We start from the raw sequence: 9,472 nt of genomic DNA on the forward strand, positions 1-9,472 counted from the left end.
TAGTGAAAATTCTTTGAAGAACAAAGATGTTTTTCTTGAGCGTGATATAATTTCAGTATAGTTTTGGCTAGTGATTTCTTCTATTTACTGAATGAGATTTCTTCTCTATTTATAGGAGTTGGAGTAGAGTTGAAGTAGCGTTGAATCTGTTGGATATTGAGATGTAGTTACGCCATTCCATTTATAGCTTCTGCAGTAGACTTTTTCTCTTAGAAGTGACTACTTACCACAATTAGTATCTTCTCTCTTGGAAGTGGAGATTAACGTCTCTTTCTAATTGAGGAAATCCATTTGCAGAACTTTAACTTGGCTTAAACGTTACTTCATCATGATTAACAATTCTGATTAGAGTCTTTGTGTATCTGGAGAAACTGGCTTCTGATGTTATCTCTTGAAAGTTCAGATGACGCTGATAACTTCAGACTTTACAGAAGGCATTTGTTCAGAGTCAGAGCTTCTAGACTTTACTTCATGTTCAGATGCTTCTGATACTTTGTAGTTTTGTCCAGATTCAGAGCTTCTTGAATGAGATTCCTCTTTAGATGCTTCTGATACTTGAAATTTTGCATCTGATCTTGTTTTGCATCTGATGACATCATCAGATTTATTTCTTCTTTCTTTAGAACCCTGCACACTTAGAAACTTTTCGTTAGGGTGCCATTTTTGGTTTCATCCTTTGTTATCATCAAAATCATGGAATCTGTTGTAGAACAATTTTTGTTCTTACAATCTCCCCCTTTTTGATGATGACAAAACAAATAAAATTATCAGATGAAACATGAAAAATATTAGATCAGATAGACAAAAGCTCCCCCTGAGTTAGTACTAGGGAGTTCAGAAGTTCTTACCAGAGCTTTCCAAGCAATAAGATTTCTGAAAACTTTCTGCAATTTCTTAATTTTAATGTTAGAGTTATTTAATCAGAGCTATTATTTAATCAGAGCTATTTATATCAGAACTATTTCTATAATGTTGCAGAATGCTTAAGGTTTTAGACATAATTTTCATCAGAGCTATTTAATAATTTCTCCCCCTTTTTGGCATAATCAAAAAGGCATAAAAAAATAAAAAGAATAATAAAGAGAAAAACACTTCATTAAAAAACACAAAGGCAAACAACAGTCAAAACATCAGATTCAACAGAATATCAGAGCTAAAAAAAAAGACAGAAGCAAAAACACTTAGGCAAACAAACAAAAAAATAAATCCTAAGTGCCTAAGGGTTTGGAGGTTGAGGAAGTCTCTGAAGCAACATGGCAAACATGTTCTGGATGTTTTCATTCAGAGCATCTTGCTTGTCCATCCTGGCACGAAGCTCATTCTGATCTTTCTTTATCTCTTGCTGATCTTGCTTGATCTCTTTCAGAGTGTTAAGAATCAGAGGGATCGCAGAGGAAGACTCCCCCTGAATCAGAGCCTGCTGAGCTTCAGCTTCAGCAGCAGCTTGGGCTTCTGCATCTGCCTTAGCCTTGGCTTCAGCTTCCTGAATCCTTAGAAGTTCTGCTTCCTTTGCCAGGCGTTCTTCTTCCAACCTCTTTGCTTCTTCTTCAGCTTCCCTAGCCAATCTTTCTTCCTCTAACCTTCTGGCCTCAGCTTCTCTAGCCAGTCTCTCTTGGAGTCTTTCCTCAGAGTCTCTGATGTAGCCATTTCTGACTTGTTCAGAGATACTCTTCAGCCTATAAGACTCAGAGGTCATCCAACTAATGACTCTGTTCCAGTGTGTCCTAACAGATTTAGGATCATCACTAACTTCAGAGTTTTTAGCCAGAGACTTGATCTTCTGGACTGAGGCTTCTGCAACCTGTATAATGGCCTCCTCAAGGGTAGGTATGGTAAGTTCAGGTTCAGGTTCAGGTGAATGAGGTGGAGAGTTTTGAGGGCTGAGATTTAGAGGTTGAGGTTCGGTTTGTTGAGGTTCAGATTCTGCTTGAAGTTCAGAATCTGCGTCTGGTTGAAGACTAGGGGATGAAGCATATAGTGGATTTAGGTCTAAAGGGTCAGAGTCTGGTTCTGGGACAGCGGGAAGGATTGGTGGAGTGATATTAGAGGTGAAGGGATCAGATGGTTGAGTTTCAGAGGGTAAGGTTGTTGTTTGTTGTGGTGGAATTGAAGTTTGGAGGGGTGAGGTTACTTCAGATTGTGTTGAGGGTTGTGGAGCGAAATTTTTAGCATAAATTTCAGCTATTGTTGGGGAGTTTGGGTCAGAGTGTTCTTGATCAGAGGACTCATGATCAGATAACTCTTGGTCAGAAGAAGGGGAAAGGTAAGGGGGTGATTCATATTCAGAGGATGAGGAAGAGCTGTGGTGATATAGTTGATTAGGGTCAGAGGTTGTTGTGAAATTACGAGCAATTTTTAGAACAGGTGGAGGTTGAGAGGTTCTGGTGATTGAGGGTGGTATTTCAGAGGTGGTATATATTGGTTGAGAGGAGAGAGGGTTAGAGGAAGCCATTATAGATTCAGAAGAGACAGGAGGAATAGACTTACCAGAAGAGACATTCAGAGGTGCTGAAGCTTTGGTGCCAGAGGTTTCTCCAAGTCTGGCTTTCTTTGCCTTCCTTGCTTCCTCAGCTATCTTCTTCTCAGAAAGACCTCTTTTGTATCTGACCAAATCTTCTACGGAGTCCAGACAGTCTTCAAGGCGGAAATCAGAAATATCAATGCCTTCATCCAGACGATCCTGAAGGTAGATAGCAATGGCATCTCTGGGTTCATTTTTGAAGAACCTTTCAAGGCCATGAGGCATCTTCCTCTGATCCTTCAGAGCTTCCCAGGTCACTTCCATAGTGGGCTTGACTCTGATGTCTTTGATGATTCCCATACTCCTCAGATTTTTGGCATTCAGAGGCTTTCCCACATCAATTGCCAGATCATCCATACATCTGGTCTTCTCCAGAGCATCTACCAAGCCATGCTCAATGAAGACATCAGAGAGCAATCTTCCCAGAGGAATGTAGGATCTGGGCTTCATATTATTCCTCGTTTCTCTGACTGAATCCCTCAGATATCTGAAGAGGAGAACAGGGAGGTTGATCGGAATACCCTTCTGAATGCAATATAAGATGCATTTCTGATCAGCATTGATATAATCTGAAGAGTTGGAGGCTGGACGATGATGGATTGTTCCCAGAATAATCTTCAGCCAAACTCGGAGGTTCTGATGAAGCTCCTTGTTCTTAGAGGGGTTTCCTTCAACATTTGCTTTGAAGATTGTAGGGTTAATGACTTCTGTGATGCGCTTGGACCTTGGAGGAATGTTGTAAATCCTTTTACCTCCAGCTTTCTCCATGTTTAGCAAGGAAGCAATTGATGCTTCAGTGATGACAATCTTCACACCCAGAACAAACGAGACAATGAACTGGTCATCAGCATCTGCACATCTCCAGAATTCCTTCACCAGAAGAGGATAGATTGGACCATACAATCTGTTGAAGTAGTTTTCCCAACCTTGCTTGCGAAGATCTTCAGTGAGATCAACGCCATTTCTTCTTAAATTCTCAAAGTCTACCAGCGATTCACACAGTACATCTAAATCTTCAAAGGGAGTTGAAAGGTTTATGTGTTGTTCACGTTCCAAAATGTGAGGTTCTTTGTAGACTGGGGTTGTGGTAACGTCTACAACCATGGGTGTTTGAGTGTTTGAGGTTTGGGGATTAGAAGCGGCTTCCATTTGTTGGGAGAAGTTAAAAACTGCTTGCTCTTGAGGATTCATGACTAAGATTGATGAAGAAGATGAAGAACTGAGAAGGTTGCAGAGAAAACTTCGAGAGAGGGTTTAGGGTTTAAGAGTGAGTGAAGAGTGATAAGTGTGTGAAATGTGAGAAAAGTGTTTATATACCTAAGGGTAAAAACACATGCAAAACGACACATTTAATTGCGTTGGAACAGAACACAAGATTTGCACGCTAGGGGGGAAAAATGATTATAGCTAATAAATGAATGTCTAATCCCAACAGTAAGCACACTGCTCGAGGAGATTTCAAGCGTTCTGACCTTTGATTTCTTTTGACAGCTGTCTAGAAGTTCTAGGGTTAGACGCATGTTCCCCACGTGTTGATGTATCTGATCTTCAGGAATACCAAAGGATTTCTGAAGATTTCTAACTCAGATATCTTCTTAACTTGGTAGAAGTATCAGAGTCAGAGGCAGAAGTGTATTTGTTTTTATCAGATTCTCATTTTACATGTTCAGAGCCAAATTTTATTCAGGGCAATTTTTAATGTTCAGATTTTCTAATATAAAACGAAATCTATCTTCAGCTAGAGGCTTAGTAAAGATATCTGCCCATTGATGTTCTGTATCAATGAACTTCAGCGTTACTATTCCTTTCTGAACATAGTCTCTAATAAAATGATGTTTAATTTCTATGTGTTTGGCTCTGGAATGTAGAATAGGATTCTTACTCAAACAAATAGCAGCAGTATTATCACAAAGGATAGGAATGTTACTCTCAAATATCTGAAGATCTTCTAGCTGATGCTTCATCCAGAGCATCTGAGTTGTGCACAGTGATGCTGAGATGTATTCTGCTTCTGCAGTTGATAGAGCAATTGTTGACTGTCTTTTGCTAGCCCAGGAGATTAAGTTGTTTCCCAGAAGCTGGCAATTTCCAGAAGTACTTTTTCGTTCTATTCTATCTCCTGCATAATCTGCATCACAATAACCAGAAAGCCTATACTCTGATGTTTTCTCATACATCAGGCCCAGGTTAGGAGTTCCTTTCAGATACTTAAGAATTCTCTTAACAGCTGTTAAATGAGATTCTCTAGGATCTGATTGGAATCTGGCACAAAGACAGACGCTGAAGAGAATATCAGGACGAGTAGCAGTCAGATAGAGAAGAGAGCCTATCATACCTCGATAGAGCTTCTGACAAACCTTGTTGCTTACCTCTTCTTTCTCCAGAATGCAAGTTGGGTGCATAGGAGTCTTTGCAGAGTTGCATTCAGACATATCAAACTTCTTCAGAACATCTTTAATGTACTTGCTTTGATGAATGTACGTGACTTCTGGAGTTTGATTGATTTGAATTCCCAGAAAGAACTTTAGTTCTTGCATTAGACTCATTTCAAATTCTGCCTGCATTAACTTAGAAAATTCTTGGCAAACAGAGATATTAGCAGAACCAAAAATAATGTCATCAACATAAATTTGGCATATCATGAGATCATTTTCATGATTTTTACAGAAGAGTGTAGAATCAACTTTCCCTTTGATAAAATTTTGTTCCAGAAGAAAATTGCTCAGACGTTCATACCAAGCTCTGGGAGCTTGTTTAAGTCCATATAAGGATTTCTTAAGTTTGAAAACATGTTCTGGAAAGTTTGAGTTTTCAAAGCCTGGAGGTTGATTAACATACACTTCTTCTGAAATATAACCATTAAGAAATGCACTCTTGACATCCATTTGGTATAATTTGATAGAATGATTAATAGCAAAAGATACAAGAAGACGAATAGATTCTAACCTCGCGACTGGAGCAAAAGTTTCATTATAATCAATACCTTCTTGTTGACTATAACCTTGAGCTACCAGTCGTGCTTTGTTTCTGACAACTTCTCCTTTCTCGTTCAGTTTGTTTCTGAAAACCCATCTGGTTCCAATGACATGAGTGCCTCTGGGTTTTGGAACGAGATCCCAGACATCATTCTTGGAGAATTGATCTAACTCTTCTTGCATAGCTGCCACCCAATCGTTATCTTGAAGAGCTTCATCACAGGACGTAGGCTCAATCAGAGACACTAGTCCCAGAGGAATATCTTCAGAAGTTCTGAAGGTAGATCTGGTTCTAACAGGTTCATCTTTGTTTCCCAAGATCAAATCTTCAGATACGTTGCTACGACTCTTGACTTTCCTTGGAATTTCTGGAGATTTAATTTCTTCAGAGTCTGGAGTGACAGTTGCTTCTGGAGTTTTCTCAGATTCTACCAGAGTGATCTCTAAATCTGCAAACTTTTCAACTAGCTTTGACTTTTCAGGGTCAAGCTTATCATCAAATCTAACATGAATTGATTCCTCCACAATTTTGGTTTCTGTGTTGTATACTCTGTAGCCTTTAGAGCGTTCTGAGTATCCTAACATAATACCTTTCTGTGCTTTGGAATCAAACTTGTTCAGATGTTCTTTAGTATTTAATATAAAGCAAATGCATCCAAAAGGATGAAAATATGAAATGTTGGGTTTTCTTCCCTTACACAGTTCATAGGGAGTCTTATCCAGAATAGGTCTAATAGAGATTCTATTCTGAATGTAACACGCTGTATTTACAGCTTCTGCCCAAAAGTGCTTTGCTACATTTGTTTCATTGATCATGGTTCTGGCCATTTCTTGGAGTGTCCTATTCTTCCTCTCTACAACTCCATTTTGTTGTGGAGTTCTAGGGCAGGAGAAATCATGGGATATTCCATTAGAATCAAATAATTCTTCAAAATCTTTATTTTCAAATTCTCCACCATGATCACTTCTGACTCTAACAATTTTAGAGTCAAATTCTTTTTGCACTTTAGAACAGAAACTGGTGAATACAGAGTGAGACTCACTCTTGTGCCTTAGGAATTTTACCCATGTCCAGCGGCTGTAATCATCAACGATTACTAGTCCATACTTCTTTCCATTGACTGATGCTGTTTTCACAGGACCAAATAAGTCAATGTGAAGAAGCTCCAGAGGCTTGGAGGTAGAAACAACATTTTTCTTTTTAAAAGATGTTTTTGAAAACTTTCCTTTCTGACAAGCTTCACACAGAGCATCTGAAGAAAACTTCAGTTTAGGTAGGCCTCTGACTAACTCAAGTTTAGTTAGCTGAGAAAGTTTCCTCATGCTAATGTGGCCTAAGCGTCTATGCCATACCCATTGCTCTTCGTGAACTGACATTAAACATTTAACATTTTGATCTTTTAAATCAGAAAGATTTATTTTATAAATGTTGTTTTTCCTCTTGCCTGTGAAAAGGACAGAGCCATCGTTCTGACTAATGGCTTTACACGTTTTTTGATTAAAGATTACATCATAACCGTTATCACTTAATTGACTTATGGATAACAAGTTATGCATTAATCCTTCTACATAAAGAACATCAGATATAGAGGGAAGAGTACCGTTACCAATAGTTCCGGAGCCTCTGATCCTTCCTTTCTGATCTCCTCCGAAGCCTACAAATCCAGCGTCTTTAAGTTCCAGGCTTTGGAACATAGACTTTCTTCCCGTCATATGTCGCGAGCATCCAGAGTCCAGGTACCATGACTGGTGTCTGAACTTTGCTGCATAGGATATCTGCAACATAGATAATCTTATCTTTCGGTACCCAGAATCTCTTGGGTCCTTTTAGATTAGTTTTCCCAGAGTTTCTTACAACTTTGGGTCTTCTAGCATTCTTAAATTTTTGTTCTTGTGTGTGTGTGTAATGATATGAAAAAGGAGATTTAAGCTGGTTACTGGTAGAAGTTTTATCAGAATCAGAATCATACCCAATTCCCCTTTTATTATTCTGACCTACTCCATAAATCATGGATGCCATAATACTCCTATTTATCCCATTCTTCAGAAATTGTTGAAAGGCTTCTTCATATTTATAAATAATTTCATTTGAAGTTTGTGGTGCTTGAGACAACACTTCTTCTAATTCTAAGTTTTTCGTTTTAGCTTCATCTCTTTCTAACGTTAAAGATATGATTGTATCATCTCTTGTTAGAATTGTTGTCTCAAGTTTACTACACTCTTCAGATTTTGCTTTAAGAAGACCTTTAATGTTTTTAACTTTTTGTTTTAATTTCTGAAGAGAGGTAAGAGTTTCTGATAAACATGATTCTAAGTCAGATCTAGAAAGTTCAGAAAATACCTCTTCAGATTCTTCATCTGAGCTGCTGGATGTGGTAGCCATAAGAGCTACGTTGGCCTGTTCATCAGAGTCAGATTCTGATGATTCGGATTCACTATCGTCCCAGGTGGCCATTAATCCCTTCTTTGTTCTGAAGGCATTTTTCTTGAAGCTTTCTTTCTTAGAGTTATCTTTCTTCAGCTTGGGGCATTCATTTCTATAATGACCTGTTTCTTTACATTCAAAACAGGTAATATCTTTATTAGGTTTACCTTTTGAAGTTGACTCTGATCTATCCCCTCTGGGTCTTGATCTTCTGAAGTTGTTGTTGTTCCTTCTTTTCCAGAGTTGCTTAACTCTTCTGGTTAGTAAGGACAGTTCTTCTTCATCATCAGAGTCTTCAGGTTCAGAGTCGTCAGTATCTGCAGTTTCTGCCTGGAGAGCTTTGGTTCTGTCTGACTTCCGTCTTTCAGGTCTGGACTTCAGCGCCACTGACTTGTTCCTTTTCTGAGGCTCATCCTCCTCTAGTTCTATCTCATGGCTTCTGAGAGAACTAACAAGTTCTTCAAGGCTGATATTATTCAGATCCTTTGATAACTTCAGAGCAGTAACCATTGGTCTCCATTTCTTTGGCAGACTTCTGACTATCTTCTTAACATGATCTGCAGTCGTGTATCCTTTGTCTAGCACTTTAAGACCTGCAATAAGAGTTTGGAATCTGGAAAACATAGCTTCTATAGCTTCGTCATCTTCCATCTTGAAGGCTTCATATTTCTGGATCAACGCCAGAGCCTTCGTCTCCTTGACTTGGGAGTTTCCTTCATGGGTCATCTTCAGAGAGTCAAGTATATCTTTAGCCGTCTCTCTGTTGGTGATCTTTTCGTATTCGTTGTATGATATAGCATTTAGAAGTATTGTTCTGGCCTTGTGATGATTTTTGAACTCACGTTTCTGATCTTCTGACATTTTGCTTCTGGGAACTTCAGCTCCATTTAAGGTTGGAGGTTTGTATCCATCTGTGACAATGTCCCAGAGGTCAGCATCATAACCCAGAAAGAAACTTTCGATTCTATCTTTCCAGTAATCAAACTTTTCTCCATCAAAAACAGGAGGCTTGGCATTGTAAGAATCTTTCTCATTTGAGTGGGCCATTTGTTTTTCTCGCACTGGATCTCTCTACACGGTTAAGTGTTTGATTTGAAAATCAATAACAGAGCCGGAGCTCTGATACCAATTGAAGGTGAGAAAAACAAGAAAGGGGGGGTTTGAATTGTTTGAAAAAATAAGCGCTTTTTGCAAAATGAAATCACACAATGATTTTATACTGGTTCACTTATAACACAAAGCTACTCCAGTCCACCCGGCCAAGGTGATTTCGCCTTCAACAAGGACTTAATCCACTAATCTTGAAAGATTACAAACAACCCCTAAGAGAGAAGAAAATCTCTTAGTCCTCTCAAGTCTACAGACTACAAAGAGTCACTTGAGGAAATCAAATAAAGATAAGATACAAGATGTGTAATCTAGAGTGCTTCTAAGAAAGCAAATATTACAAACTTAAGAACAAATTTTTCACTTGATAAGCAAAAGCTTAGTGAAAATTCTTTGAAGAACAAAGATGTTTTTCTTGAGCGTGATATAATTTCAGTATAGTTT

The sequence above is a fragment of the Lathyrus oleraceus genome, chromosome 1, assembly GCF_024323335.1.
Source record: "Lathyrus oleraceus cultivar Zhongwan6 chromosome 1, CAAS_Psat_ZW6_1.0, whole genome shotgun sequence".
Classification (NCBI taxonomy): Eukaryota; Viridiplantae; Streptophyta; class Magnoliopsida; order Fabales; family Fabaceae; genus Lathyrus; species Lathyrus oleraceus.